Consider the following 14,633-nt stretch of genomic DNA (forward strand, 5'->3'; position numbering starts at 1 on the left):
GGGTTTCCTGGCCAGCTAGTTAAGACGTTGACCTCTGTGTGTTCTCTCTCTCCCCACCCCGCACCTCCAAGGACACTGGATTAGGAGTAGCATATAGCATCGCAGTAGCCCAAATGGGACACACTGAGAAGCTGCTGTAGTGTGGACTATTAGTTTTCAGTGGCATTTGACAAACCTTAACATGGCCTAAGTCATGAGACATGATGCTGTACACCTGTAATCCTAGCACCTATGAGACATAGGCAGATGAGCCAGGTGTTCATCGTCATCCTCAGTTCCGTAGTGAGTTAGAGGACAGTCTAACCTGAAACATCTTATTAAATAATATAAAAATTCACATCTCAGAGCAGACTTCAATCTGAGAGCCTTGAAAGTGCAATAATACAGTCAAGATCTGGGTTCTTTGCATTTGTGCTCTGCTGCTGTGAGCTTCTGAATCATTCTCAGGCCAATAACAAGATGGTCCTAGTAGTTCCGGGCAGCTGGAATGCTAATATCTAGAAGGAGAAGGAAGGAGAGGGGAGAGAGATGTTTTTCAAAGCTGCTTTCCTTACTCCTCCTGGGATTGTCACCTCAATGGGACTGAGAATCACGATGAGACACCTCTGGGCATCTCTATGGGGTGTTCTCAGGTTTGACTGAGGTGGAAACACCTACCTTCATGGGGGTGGCACCATCTCCTGAGCTGGGGTTTCAGACAATCAAAATGAAAAGTTGAGCTGGGTATCAGCATTCATCTCTCTCTGCTTCCTGACTGTGGATGCAACGTGACCAGCTATGCATTGCTTGGGGGTGACGGACTGTACACTCAAGCTTGAACCCAAACCCCCTCCTCCCTTAAGTGGCTTTTGTCAAATACTTTGTATGACACGAAAAATAACTAATATAGCTCCCCTCTCCCAGCTGGTTACCTTTCCCTTCCCCTGGACCATATTTGAACCACATAGTCTCTGGTTCTCATGGTTCATAAGTTTTGAAGAGTAAAGATGGAGAGGTAGGTACGAGTCCAAGATACTCTGAAGCCTTGAGCCAAATGACTCAGAAACATAGAGAAAGGAGTAGATAGGAGAAGAAGTGCAATTCTTTTAACAGTTCTGCTTTGGGGATGGCAGGGATGACTAGCTGGAGATGGGGGTAGGAGGGAGAGAGGATGAAATAATAAGTCTTGACCATCCAAGAGAAATACATAAGAATAACATTGAAGGCACAAAAGGACACTTGACTTTTAGGAGAAGGGATATTTTTTGGAGACAAATGTAAGAGAGGAAGAAAACTGCACAGGGTGTGTGTGTGTGTGCGTGTGTGTGCATGTGCGTGTGTGTGCATGTGCAAACTGAAAGCTCTTCCCAAGATTTATATGAATGTGCAAAGGCCTAGAATAACAAGATGATTCTGAAGAACAAAGCTGGAAGACTTACCCTGCAAAATTTCAAAGTTCATTATGAGGCTCAGTAATTGAGACAGTGTGGTATTGGCAGAGGGCTAGATGAATATACCAAAGGAATATAATAGAGAATCCAGAAATAGAGCTGGGGAGCTTGATTTACAGCGAAGTCGCTGCCACAGCAGAGCGAAGAAAGGATAATATTTTGAACAAATGGTGCTGGAGCAATTGGCCACTCATCTGGAAAAAAGGGATATTTGACTCCTACCTCACTCCATATACACTAATTAATTCAAGATGATCATAGACCTAAGCGGGAAAGTTTTAAAATAAGCTTGTATTCATCAAAAGATATGATCAAGAGAGCGGGCTGGGAAGAGAGACCGTATTTACTACACACGCCTGGATAATGGACTCAGAGAGAATCGGCGAAAGAATCCTGTAAATCAATAAAAGAAACCAAGCAGATCAAATTTGAAAATGAGAAAGGCTGTTGTTGTTACTGGAGGCCCTTCTTTTTCTTTTCTTTTTTTTTTCTTTCTTTCTTTTTTTTTTATTTTTTTTATTTTGAGGCAGGGTGTTATTGTAGTTCAATCTGGCCTTGAAGTACCTATGCAGCCAATGCTATTCCTTGAACTCCTGGACCTTCTTCCTCTCTTTTACATGCTGGGATGCAGATATACATCACCGTGCCTGTCTAAGAGAGACTCCAGAACAAGTGCACTACAAAGATGATTTCTAATTGGCCAACAGATACAGGGGAATATGCTCCATATAACCCCTTGTGAGCAAAATGAAAATCATAATGAAAATGCCAATGAAAGACATAGACCAGACCAGCCTGTTGGTTTTGTTTCTCCAGAGAACTCTAATACATCTGGCTGTCACTTGTGCATTAAGAACACATGCATGAATATTCATAACACATTTATTTATAACAGCAAACCCAAAATGTTCATAACATCCTTACCTGACAAACCATCTTGCCAGCTATATTTTTATTCTTTAAAAAATTGTGTGTGTGTGTGTGTGTGTGTGTGTGTGTGTGTGTGTGTGTGTATACACATGCTACAACACGTGTGATCAGAAGGTAACTTTGGAGAGTTAGTTTTCCGTTTTAACCTTTGCATGAGTTCTGGGGATTGAATTCAGGTCAACAATAGACTTACACAGCGTGCTAGCTAGTTTTGTGTGTCAACTTGACACAAGCTAGAGTCATCAGAGAGGAAGAAGCCTCAGTTGAGGAATTAGTAATCAATGAGGGAGGGCCCAGCCCATGGTGGGTGGTGTCATCCCTGGGCTGGTGGTCTTGGATCCTGTCAGAAGGTGGGCTGAGGAAGCCATGGAGAGCAAGCTAGTAAGCAACTCCCTTCCATGACCTCTGTATCAGCTCCTGCCTCCAGGATCCTGCCCTGCTTAAGTTCCTGTCCTTACTTCCTTCAGTGATGAACAGCAATGTGGGAGTGTAAGCCAAATAAACCCTTTCCTCCCCAACTTGTTTTTTGGTCATGGTGTTTCATCACAGCAATAGAAACCTTAACGAAGACATAGAGGAAGTACTTTAAATACTGCACCATCTTGCCGGCCCAGCATCCTTATTTTTAATCGCCCGAAATCAGCAATGACACAAGTGTTTGTAAAGACAAAGATGAATAAATTGATGTGTTCATTCATACAGTGAAATATTACTTAGCAATGAAACAAAATCAACTAATTCCTTTATAAATGATTAATCGGTCTTTCACAAAGGTTGCCGAGAAATTCAAGGGAGCAGTAGAAAATACTTTTTTTCAGATGTAAAAAGATGCATCTGAAACTACATTATACTAGATAGAAAAATTAACTCGAAATGGGTCATAGACCTAAACATAAGAAATAAAAACATAAAATTCTTATAAAAACATAGAAATAAATCTTGCCTGGACTTAGCAATAGTCTCTTAGCTATAGCATAAAAAACATGAACTGAAAAATAAAGCCAGATAGGTCAAATTTTATCAAAAGCTTTAAAACTTCTTAATAATCAAGATAGCATATATCGATACAAAAATTTGAATACAATTGTTTGCAGTGTATTTACTCATAATGCCAAGAGGTAGAAATAACTAAAAAATTCATCAGCTGATGAGTGGATAACAAAATGTGTCACACCCATCAGTGGACTATTTACTTAATAATAAAGAGAAATGAGGTATTACATCATAAACAAATTTGGATAACACATTCAGCTAATTTAAAAAAGTCAGTCATGTTGAAAATTACATATTGAAAAACATATATCGAATGATTCTATTTACATGAATTGTCCATAATAGGTCAACACACACACACACACACACACACACACACACACACACACACACACACACAATTAGTAGTGACCAGGAACTAGAAGAGAAGGAAAAGCTAATATGACTGTTCACTAGTGCCAATTTTCTTTTTTTGGCCGATGAAAATAGCCTAAAATTATATATTGGATATGGCTTTACAACTCTATATATACTAAAAACCTCTAAATTTTACATTTTAAAATGGTGGTGTTTATCTTACAAGAATTATATATTAAATTATATAATATAATAAATATATTATATATTGTTCCATATTAAAAATATAAATTAGTAAAATATTCAACAAAATAAATGAAATCATTCAGACATCATGATCCCAATACTGTTCTGTTGCTGTGAAGAAACACCATGACCAGGGCAACTCTGAGAAAAGAAAGCATAACTGGGTGCTTGCCTACAGCATCAGAGGGCTAGTCCATCAGCCTCATGGCAGGGGGTGTGGAGGCAGCAGGCAGGTTTGGTGCTAGAGAAGAGGCTGAGAGCTATATCCTGATCTGCAGGCAGCAGGTGGCAGGGGAGGGGGTGTGTGTGTGCCGGGGAGGGGGGCGGGGAGAGGGAGAGAGAGTCTGGACCTGGTGTGGGCTTTTGAAACCTCAACCCCCACCCCCAGTGACATACCTTCTCCAACAAGGCCACACCTCCTTAATCCTTTCTAAACAGTTCATCAACTGAAGACTCAGTGTGAAAAAATATGAGTCTGGGGGGGGGGCAATCTCATTCAAACCACCACAATTCTCTGTTTGAAGTTCAAGGGCAGACCAAATTAATGATGGTTAACATAAGTTAGAATAGTGATCCCGTACACGGGGGAACAGGATGAGCAGTGTGGATCAAGGAGTGTCATGAGGGAGCTAACTGGACTACAGACATGTTCTTTCAGTCCTTCTGACCAGTTATTTATGTTCATACATATGCAAAAGCTTATTGAGTTATACAGACAAATGTAAATGTGCTAAATTTATTTTGTGTTTCAGTAAGAATGATATGGATAGTGACAGAAAAGTTAAACTCAGAAAAAGAGGGATGAGCCAGGCAGTGGTGGTGCATACCTTTAATCCCAGCACTCATGAGGCAGAGGCAGGTGGATCTCTGAGTTTGGGGCCAGCCTCGTCTATAGAGTGAGTTCTAGGACAGCCAGAACTGCACAGAGAAACCCTGTCTTCAACAACAACAACAACAACAACAACAACAACAACAACAACAACAAAACCCACAAAAAATAAGTAAAAAGAATAAAGATCTTGGGGCAGCCATCTTCTCAGATGTATGCAAACAATATCTTCTTCCTAGTCTTAGAAAAGGGATTGGAAATGTGTGGAGAGAAGAAAATGATGTGAAGACAGAGAACTGCCCATTCCTCCCCGACTTACTTCTCTTTAGGATAGATGGGTGACTGGTGTGCACATTCTCTTGTGTGCACACAGTAAGGCTTGTCTTCAGACTTCTGTTGCTGTGGTAGAACACTTGGGGAAGCAAGGGTTAATTTTGTCTGACAGCTTGTAGTCCACAATCCAGGGAAGTCAGGGCAGGAACTCATGGCAGGAACCTGTGTAGAGGCCATGGAGGAACGCTGTTTACTGGCTAACTCCGGTTGTTTTCTTATCCACCCCAGGACTGTCTGCCCCGGGGTGGCACCTACCACAGTGAGCTGTCATCCCTTTGACATCAATTATTAATCAAGAAAATGGCTTGCAGACTTGGGGTATAGGGCAGTCTTATGGAGGCATTTTCTCAAGATTCATCTGTCCATAACTACTGTAGCTTGTGTCAACTTGGCAAAAAAAAAAAAAAAAAGTCAACCAGGACACCGACAGTGTGTGTATATTTTGTGACATCACTATGAGGTAGGGTGCCAGAAGTGGTGCTAAATGAGTTTAAAACTTCTAGAGAATAATAAAAACAGGTCCACCAGAAGTCAATAGTCTCCTTTGCCTGTCAACTACCCTTTGTGTTAGGAGTAGACTTGAAAACAGGCTAGGGCTCTTAGCCTTTCTTCTCCCATATGCCTTAGACAGCATTTGCGATGGTTTCTATTGGTCTAAGCAATGGTTCACAGGTTCTGTCACCTAGCTGTAAGCTGCACTCACACGCTGGATACCTGTGCTTGCATTTGATTGGGCAAGACAACTTCCTGAATATCTGTGCTTGCATCTGATTGGGCAAGACAACTTCCTGAATATCTGTGCTTGCATTTGATTGGGCAAGACAACTTCCTGAATATCTGTGCTTGCATTTGAATGGGCAAAACTATTTTCTGATCTTCGAGATCTTTGGTTTCAGATTGGAAGGGGTTCCCATTATTGACATTAGTGGTAGTAATTGGTCTATAATTTGTAAATATTGCATGCCCTCGGTTCCTTTCATGTTTGTTTATTAAACACAGCACTAGGGGAGCTCAGACAGGAAAGTGGAGAATCTGAGATTAGCCTGGGCTTTATTGTGAGGCCTTGTCTCAAAAAACTACCATTAACAACAACAGCAATTTTGTTTTTGAGGTCCTGTGGATAGCATCCAGGGTCTTGTAGATGCTAAAAAAACACTCTGCTCTATCACTGAGCTACACCCCAGCCCAAGGCTTTGGTCATCGTGTTTTATCACAGCAATAGAGAAGCAACAAACAGACTGTATATTCAAATGAATAAAGTCAACTAAAAAGAACAAAGAACAGATTTTGTTATTGCTGTTGTTTGGAACTTTGTTGTTGTCAGGGTGGTGCTGAGGTTTGGACCTTGTGCATGTTAGGCAAGCACTCCACCACAGAGCCACACTGAGAACAAGCTTTCAAAGGAGGAACATCTGGGGATTGGAGATAGGTTAAGGATTGGTATGACAAACTTTACTAGACAAAAGTTCTGTCAGAAGCATGAAATGAGCAGACGTGCATAAGCGTCACACCTGTTCTTGATGTGGGAAGGATGCTATGAATATCTGTTGCAATTTTGTAACCTTCACATGGTAACTGTATGACCTGATCTGCAATAAGGAATATATTGATAGCGTGATATTAAAAAAAAAAACTTTTGTAAGAGGGAATTTTGTCATTTTTGTTTGTTTTTATATTTGAGACAGGGTCTCACTCTGTAGCCTAAGCTGATCTGGAGCTCATTATGTAGCTCAGGATGGGCCTCAGACTTGCAACAATTTTCACTTCTCAGCTTCCCAAGTATTGAGATTGCAAGCATGAGTCATTATGCTTGTGTGTGTGTGTGTGTGTGTGTGTGTGTGTGTGTGCATGTGCGTGTGCACAGACATACGTGCATGCATACATCTTTAAGAATAAGGTGATATCCAGCAAGATGGCTCAGCAGTTAAGACGTTATCCCCAGGATCCAGGTAAAAGTGGATGGAGGGGACCATTTCCCCAAAGTTGTCCTCTCACTACCACATACACCCCTCTTCCCACACACATTATGCACCCTCACAACAATAATAGCATTAATAATAAATTCAAAATAAGCTTAAGAGATAACACAATGCATGGGGAAAAAATAACACACACAATAGCAGGGTCAACATTCTACACATATTCTGAATATCTTTCTTAGGTTAAGCAGAGCCACAGGGGCTGCATATCAAATATTTAGATTACAATTCATAACAGCAGCAAAATGGCAGTTATGAAGTAGCAATGAAATAACTTTGTGGTTGGGGGCATCACAACATGAGGAACTGTATTAAAGGGTCGCAGTGTTAGGAAGGTTGAGAACCACTGGACTAGATGCTGCCCATGCTGTGATGAAGAAGGTGACTTGGGCCTTTGTGGAAATTATATTTAATGGAGACTGAGTTAGATCCCAAATTATAAAGGTTACTGAAGTAATAACAAAAACGAATTCCCAGACCAACAAGGAAATGAAAGAAAAGAATTGCCAGGCTGGAGAAATGGATTCGTGTTTAAAAATGCTAAGAGTGTTTGCAGAGGACGTGGGTTTGGTTCCCAGCACCCAAACCAGCTGTAACTCCCGCTGCAGGAGTTCTGACATCCTTTTCTGGCCTCTGAGGGCACCATCATGCACATATGTGGTGCACATACAGTCAATCAAACACACACATACACATAAGTAAAAAGTAAATAAAAATTAAGAACAAGTTCACCCCTTGTTGCACGAATCCTAAATGGTCTTACAATAAAAACCTGGAGCTAGATAATGGGGTAAATGCTGAAAGATCAGAGAGATAAAAGAACAAGCCACAGACACTATTCACCTTGCCAACTGGCCAGCCGATCCTGTCTCCATGAATCCTCAGGCTGAATGCCTCTGAGTCCTCAGCTGAAAGGCTCTCTAGTTCCTCTCTCCTCATGCCTTATATGCCTTTCTCTGCCCAGCCACTTCACTTCCTATCTCAACCTTCCTAGTGCTGGGATTAAAGGTGTGTGTGCTTCCCAAATACTGGGATTAAAGGTGTGTGCCACCACTGCCTGGCTCTGTTTCTCTCCTAGACTGGATCAATCTCATGTAGCCCAGTGTGGCCTTGAACTCACAGAGATCCATCTGGATCTCTGTGTCCCGAGTGCTAGGATTAAAGGTGTCTGTCCCCACTGCCTGACCTCTATGTTTAATCCAGTGGCTGGCTCTGTTCTCTGATCTTCAAGCAAATTTTATTAGAGTATAACAAAATATCACCACACTCCCTCATCTCTTAGATTCTAAATCTAATCAGCCGGATTTTTTTTTTTTTTTTTTTTTTTTTTTAGCAAAATTAAAAAAACAAGAAAACATTGCTAATGGTCCATAAACACTGCAGGAATTACTTTCACTGAATTGAGACCAGAGAAGACTTGTTTGTCTGCCTATTAATGGTAAAGACAACTCTTGGTGCTGGCATGGTGGAGACATGGGCATTCTTACATCCTAGTAGTGGGAGTATGATTGGTATCAGCTTCCTGCCGGGCAGTTTAACAACATGCATTGGAATTTAAAATATGCAAACAGTTTGACCTAGCAAATCTATTCCTAAGGAAGGAAAAAAAACAAAAGAAGTAGATATAAGCCTTAATATTGCTTATAATAGTTGAAAAATAAGAAAGATTATGGATCTTATCAGGTTGAGTTACATTAAGGCCCATTCATGTGATGGAATATGATTCAGTGGTTTAAGGATAATGTGGAGTCACACACATTGGCAGGAAAAGATGTCACACTATTATAGTGAGTGAAGAAGCTAGGTAGATTTCATAATAGATGGTAAAAAAAAAAAAATGACATGCTCTGGTCCCCTTAAAGAGGTGACTATGTGTTTGAATGGGAGTATGTATGGAAAAGTCTGAAAAGACAGATTCTAAAACATAAAAAAGATTGTCTTTGGGTAAGGGCATTTTGGGGGTAATTTTTATTTTTATACCTTTTTTGGGGGTGGCATTTTCTCAGTTTTTAGTGGTATATAAGATCATGTATAGGTCAATTAACAGAACAAAACTATCCAAAAGTTGTTTCTTGTTTCCTCCCGGCTCCCTCCACCAACTTCATGGCCTTTGCTTAACCAAGACTGAGAAACTGAATTTTTTTTTTTATTAAGACTCTTGAGATTTGCACATTCATATTTTTTCCTGTCCTAAGTCAGTAGGGAAACCTTTGGAAGTCATAAAATATCCCAAGAATTTGGAGCAAAATGACAATCACAGAGTACTAACCCCATTTCCAAGATGGTTAAAAACGAGCGGAAGGGAAAGAAACCCAGGCAGGGTAGGGGACAAGAATTCTGAGCAAGGCAGGCTTCAAAGTCTGCTCCTTGGAGGGGGTTGGGTGGGAGAACGGAGGAACCGAGGGGATTGCCACCAACGTGTCGTTCCCAGACAGCGGGCATGTCTAAATATACTAGGCTTTAGGGTCCCACAGAGCAGCAACCCTCTTTCCCATCACTTTCCTCACAGTATTGCTAGACCGAACCAGATGTTCTATCTGTAGATGAACTCCTCTCTGATCTACAGCCACTATTGGCAGAAAAATCCCCCAACTCAAATACACGCGCGCGCGCGCGCACACACACACACACACACACACACACACACACACACACACACACACACACACACACCCCGCCCTTTTCTTGTGAGACTCAGGGGCCTAAGTACGTCTATCATATTTTAGACTGAACTGTTCTGTGATCCGCACTCCTGCCAATCTACAAAGGGCTAACAGTTGGGGCTCGGATCTTGGGCCCCACCCCGGGGAGGAGGAACACTCTTACTCTGCGATTTCATGTGGGCCCCAAGCTAAACAGACAATGGTGTAATTGCAGTGTGTGAGGACCGGAGTTTTAAATCATTGTGGATTAAAAGGGAGCTTTTATTCTCAAAAAAATGTTTACAAAGTACAAAATGGAGACAATAAACGTTTCATGACGAATTTCATGCTTTTGTGTGTCTGCGGGTGCCCTTTCTCCCACCGACCCCTACTCTCGCTTGCCTGCCCTGGCAAACCCAGAAGTGTGTGTTCAATAAGACTGTTTAGTTCCAAGTTTATAGACCCGTGGAGTAACCTCCATTCCCCACTCTTCTTATTTCTCTTAGAATAAAATTCCAATGCAAATTTGAAAACAGACTTTGCTGTGGTACTTGGAGGTAGGGTTAAAGGGAGACACTAGATAATTTTCGTGTGTCTAGACCTAATTATTGGTTTACTTACTAGAAAAATTCACAAACTTTTCTAAACATCTTTTTTCCCCCCAAGATAAATGTTGAAATGTTTGCTATTGTAACATGGAAAAGTTTATGAATTCTGAAGAATTTTATAATAATAAGTCTATGCATCTGAACTGGAGGAAAAATGACATGTTATAGAAATACTGGTAGACTCCGGTTTCAGCTACTGTAGCACTTCTTTAAATAAAGTTGAAAAGGATGTTACCTCAGATTTATGAATATCTGTTTTGTCTATGTTTCACTCAAAGTCAGCACCCGAGGGGGATTCTGTGTTCTACGGTTTCATTTTTTCCCTTTGAACAGCTTTTCTTCCCACGTGATAACCTCCCGGGTTTTGATTTCTAACATTTTCTCTGTTAACAGCAAACAACAGGCAGGAGATTTAAGGAAGTGATTAGAGGAGATTTTATATATTTTGTATAGCTCCTGAATCCCAGCAGTCTTGTGAGATTGGATAGGGCCCTCAGAAAAGGAAACATATTCACAGTGACAGCTTATGGCAATATGTGAATTTTCAGGCTGTCATGAGCCAAGTTATATTATGAGTTCATGTAGCTGAATTTGACAGTAGATTAATGTAAGTAATGAATACTCTCATCCCAAGCCTACTCCACTTAAAATCAACATTTCAGAAAGACATTTGAACAAGAAGATATTCTACTTTTCTTCTATCTATCTATCTATCTATCTATCTATCTATCTATCTATCTATCTATCATCTATTTATCTTTCTATCTGCTTCCCTGTGTATCTTTTCTATGTGTGTATATATGCTACAGCATGCCTGTAGAGGTCAGAGGACAATTTTCAGGAAACATCTCCTTCCATTAAGTGGGTTCCAGAAATCAAACTGAGGTTGTTAGGCATGGATGCAAACGGCTTTGCCTGTGAAACCATCGCACTAGCCCCAACACATCCTATTTTTAGTCAAACTTCATTCTCTACATTTCCCAAGCAATGTTTTCAGAATTGCAGAGTGTGTATTAGACAGAGGAGTCTAGCCCTTTAGGCAAAACGAGAGGAGAGTGGGATCATCATAGTGTATACCTGTGCAGATCACGGACCGATCATGTGTATGTTAAATATTTGCAGGATCAGCTTGTCAAGGAAGTCAGAGAGTGTCAAAACCTGTCCCTTCGCTATTTTGCTTGCCGTTCCTTCTTTTGCCTATCAGAATGTGACATATTCCATAATGCACCCTTCCCTGCTGAGCCTGGGCATGCTCCACTTCTGAATCTCCAGAAAGAGATCTGAGCCAACAAACATGGACTCTTCCAGATTGAATGGAAAGGCTTTTGTTACTAGAAGAACAAGGAGAACCTGTGGGAAACTTGGATATCTGGAAAAATAGACTGTGCTCATCAGCAAAAATGGAGCTGCAGTCACTCCAAAAACATCTTTAAAGAGAAAGAAATCTTTGTTCTCAGGAAATAGCACCAGGTTGTCAGAAAAACAAGTTTAGAAACCTTAGATAATATTCCCTTGGCTCAATTCAGGACAGGTAGATAGAAGACCACCATCTTACCTAACACTGATATATGAGGCAGGACATACTTGATAAAGAATAACATATATAATAATACATTATATATGATAGCTAAACAAATTGAATCACAAATTCCTAAGCACTTCCAAACTGGGATCCAAACTGCTAAGGTGTTTAGACAAAGTTCAAAAGGGAAAAAAAACCAACAAAAAACAAAACAAAAACAATGGCAACAATGACAGCAACAGCAACAACAACAACAAAACCCCACTGATTTCTTCAGTCTTTAGCTGTAATAGGTATCATATATACTGGTTTGTTTCCGTTAACTTGACATAGACTAATGTTATCTAGAAACAACTGATGAATTGCTCCCATTAGATTGACCTGAATGCAAGTCTGTGGGGACATTTTCTGGATTAATGATTGATGTGAGAGCACCAAGCTCATTGTGGGTGGTGCCATTCCTGGACTGGTGATCCCGGGTTAGATAAAAAACCAGGCTGAGCAAGCAAGGGAAAGCAAACCAGTAAGCAGCAATCCTCCATGGCCTCTGCATTGGCTCCTGCCTCCAGGATCCTGCCCTGTTTGAGTTCCTGTCCTGACTTCCTTCAGTGATGAACAGCAATGTGGAAGTGTAAGCCAAATAAATCCTTTTCTCCCTGACTTGCTTTTTTGGTCATGGTGTTATGTTGCAGCAATAAAAACTGAAGTATCCATCCCCTCTTATAACAGCACTGACCCTAAAGGGCCAGTTGTGTTGTTGTCTTTTTCTGGGGGCCAGTTTGCTAGGACTGCTGCCCCATATTACCCCACCATCCTATGTTGACTCATGTCTAGCTTCAATCAGACTCTCAGGAAGTACATCCAGTCTGGTAGCCAATCAGGGTCCTACCTGGCCACAAGCAAGAACTGTTCTTGCTATTTTCAGTCAAATAGACCTCTGACACAGCAGACAGAACTCTGACACAGCAGACAGACCCCTGACACAACAGACAGGCCCCTGACACGGCAGACAGACACCTTACATAGCAGACAGACCCCTGACACTGCAACCACAGTTGCTGACCAGATGTCATGAGCCAATCGTAAAATGATTCCTGTACTGGTAAAGGTCTATACCTAATCACTTCAATGTTCACTTAACCATAGCTGGAATTCCCTCTTCTATGCTTAAATGGAGCCCATGTGCTCTTTCTGTGGTCACCATCTTGTCATGTGGCTGACCCCTGCATTCTAGAGTTTTTACTCTTGAGAAATAAACGCTCTTGTTGATTGCGTACACGAATGGTGATCTTTTGCGGGATGACTTGAAGACCCTAACAAAAACCCTAAGACAAGTTGGTATTGGCATAGTGGGTTACTGCTGTGACTAACCTGATCATGTGTTTGGGTGGGTTGTGGAAGGATTTTGGAATTTGGGACTAGAAAAGCCATTGAGCATTGAGAACTCCATGGGATGTTCTGTAGGAGATTGGGAGATAAGAATGTTGACAGCAGTGCAGAAGACAGGCTTGGCTTGTGAAATTTCAGAGGGAATGTCAAAGACTCTATCTGGGCCATTTGCAATTTTGATTTAAGATTATGCAGTTCTGGTTAGCTGGGGCTGAAGAATCAGCTGTGATTAACATGATACCAGAGTTACTGAGGTGAAATCTATCACTGGGACAATTGATGCTGCTGGTTAGTTGGAGCTGAGAAATGAGTGTGATTGAGAAGAGGCCAACATCACCTCAGTGAAATCTGGAAAATGTTTTCTGGGAGCACAGAGAAGTTGTATTCTAGAGGCAGCCAAGATTGTACCTTGTATTGGTAGCCAGACTTGGTAATATGTAAGAGTCACCCAGGTGGTACTGGTTTTGGTGGCATGAAGGGGTCATGGAGAGTAGCTGAGGCTCGGCACTGTGAGAGGCCACTGGTGAAGGTGCAGCCTCAGTGGCAATTGAAGGCCCAGGACTGAAGGGGTCATGCAAAGAAGTTGAGGCTTGGCACCATGAGGAGAGTCTATGAGAGCCTATTGGTGAAAGCGCAGCCCAGTTGCAGCAGAGACCCCAGCGTTTTGGAGAAGCCAGTACCATGGGATGACCACCATGAACAGCAGCAGTGGTAGAGTGGAGCCAGCCAGAGCCTAGAGAACAAGCTGTGTGTGCTGCAGAGGGCAGAGCTGGAGAAGTGACCCAAGCTCTTTGCAGGAGTCCAGAAGATTGTGAGTGAATTCCATATAATTAGACATTGAGTTATTTATACTGTTAGAGTTTGATTTCGCTTTGTTCAGATTGTGATTGTACCCTGGTTCTTACCTCTTGAAGAAGGTATTTAATTTAATTTTGATTTTTAAAGGAGCCCACAAATGAAAGACTTGCACTTTTAAAAGAAATTGAATATTTTTAAAGAGACTGCAAATTTAATGTGTTTGAATTTATTGAGACGGTGGGACTCTAACAATTATTTGATTTTAATGTGAGATCTTTGGGATGAAGAAGAAAGGAAGGGTTGTGGTTCAATAGTGATGTGTTTGTGTGTCAAGCTGACAAGGCATCAGTTGTACTGGCTGGTTTTGTGTGTCAACTTGACACAAGCTAGAGTCGCCAGAGAGGAAGGAGCCTCAGTTGAGGAAATGCCTCCCTGAGACCCAGGCATTGGTGGTGGGTCCAGTCCATGGTGGGCAGTGCCATTCCTGGGCTGATGGTCCTGGGTTCTGTAAGGAAGCAGACTGAGCAAGCCATAGGGAGCAAGCTAGTAAGCAGCTCCCCTCCATGGCCTCTGCATC

This window comes from Peromyscus leucopus, chromosome 8a (genome assembly GCF_004664715.2).
Source record: "Peromyscus leucopus breed LL Stock chromosome 8a, UCI_PerLeu_2.1, whole genome shotgun sequence".
Lineage (NCBI taxonomy): Eukaryota > Metazoa > Chordata > Mammalia > Rodentia > Cricetidae > Peromyscus > Peromyscus leucopus.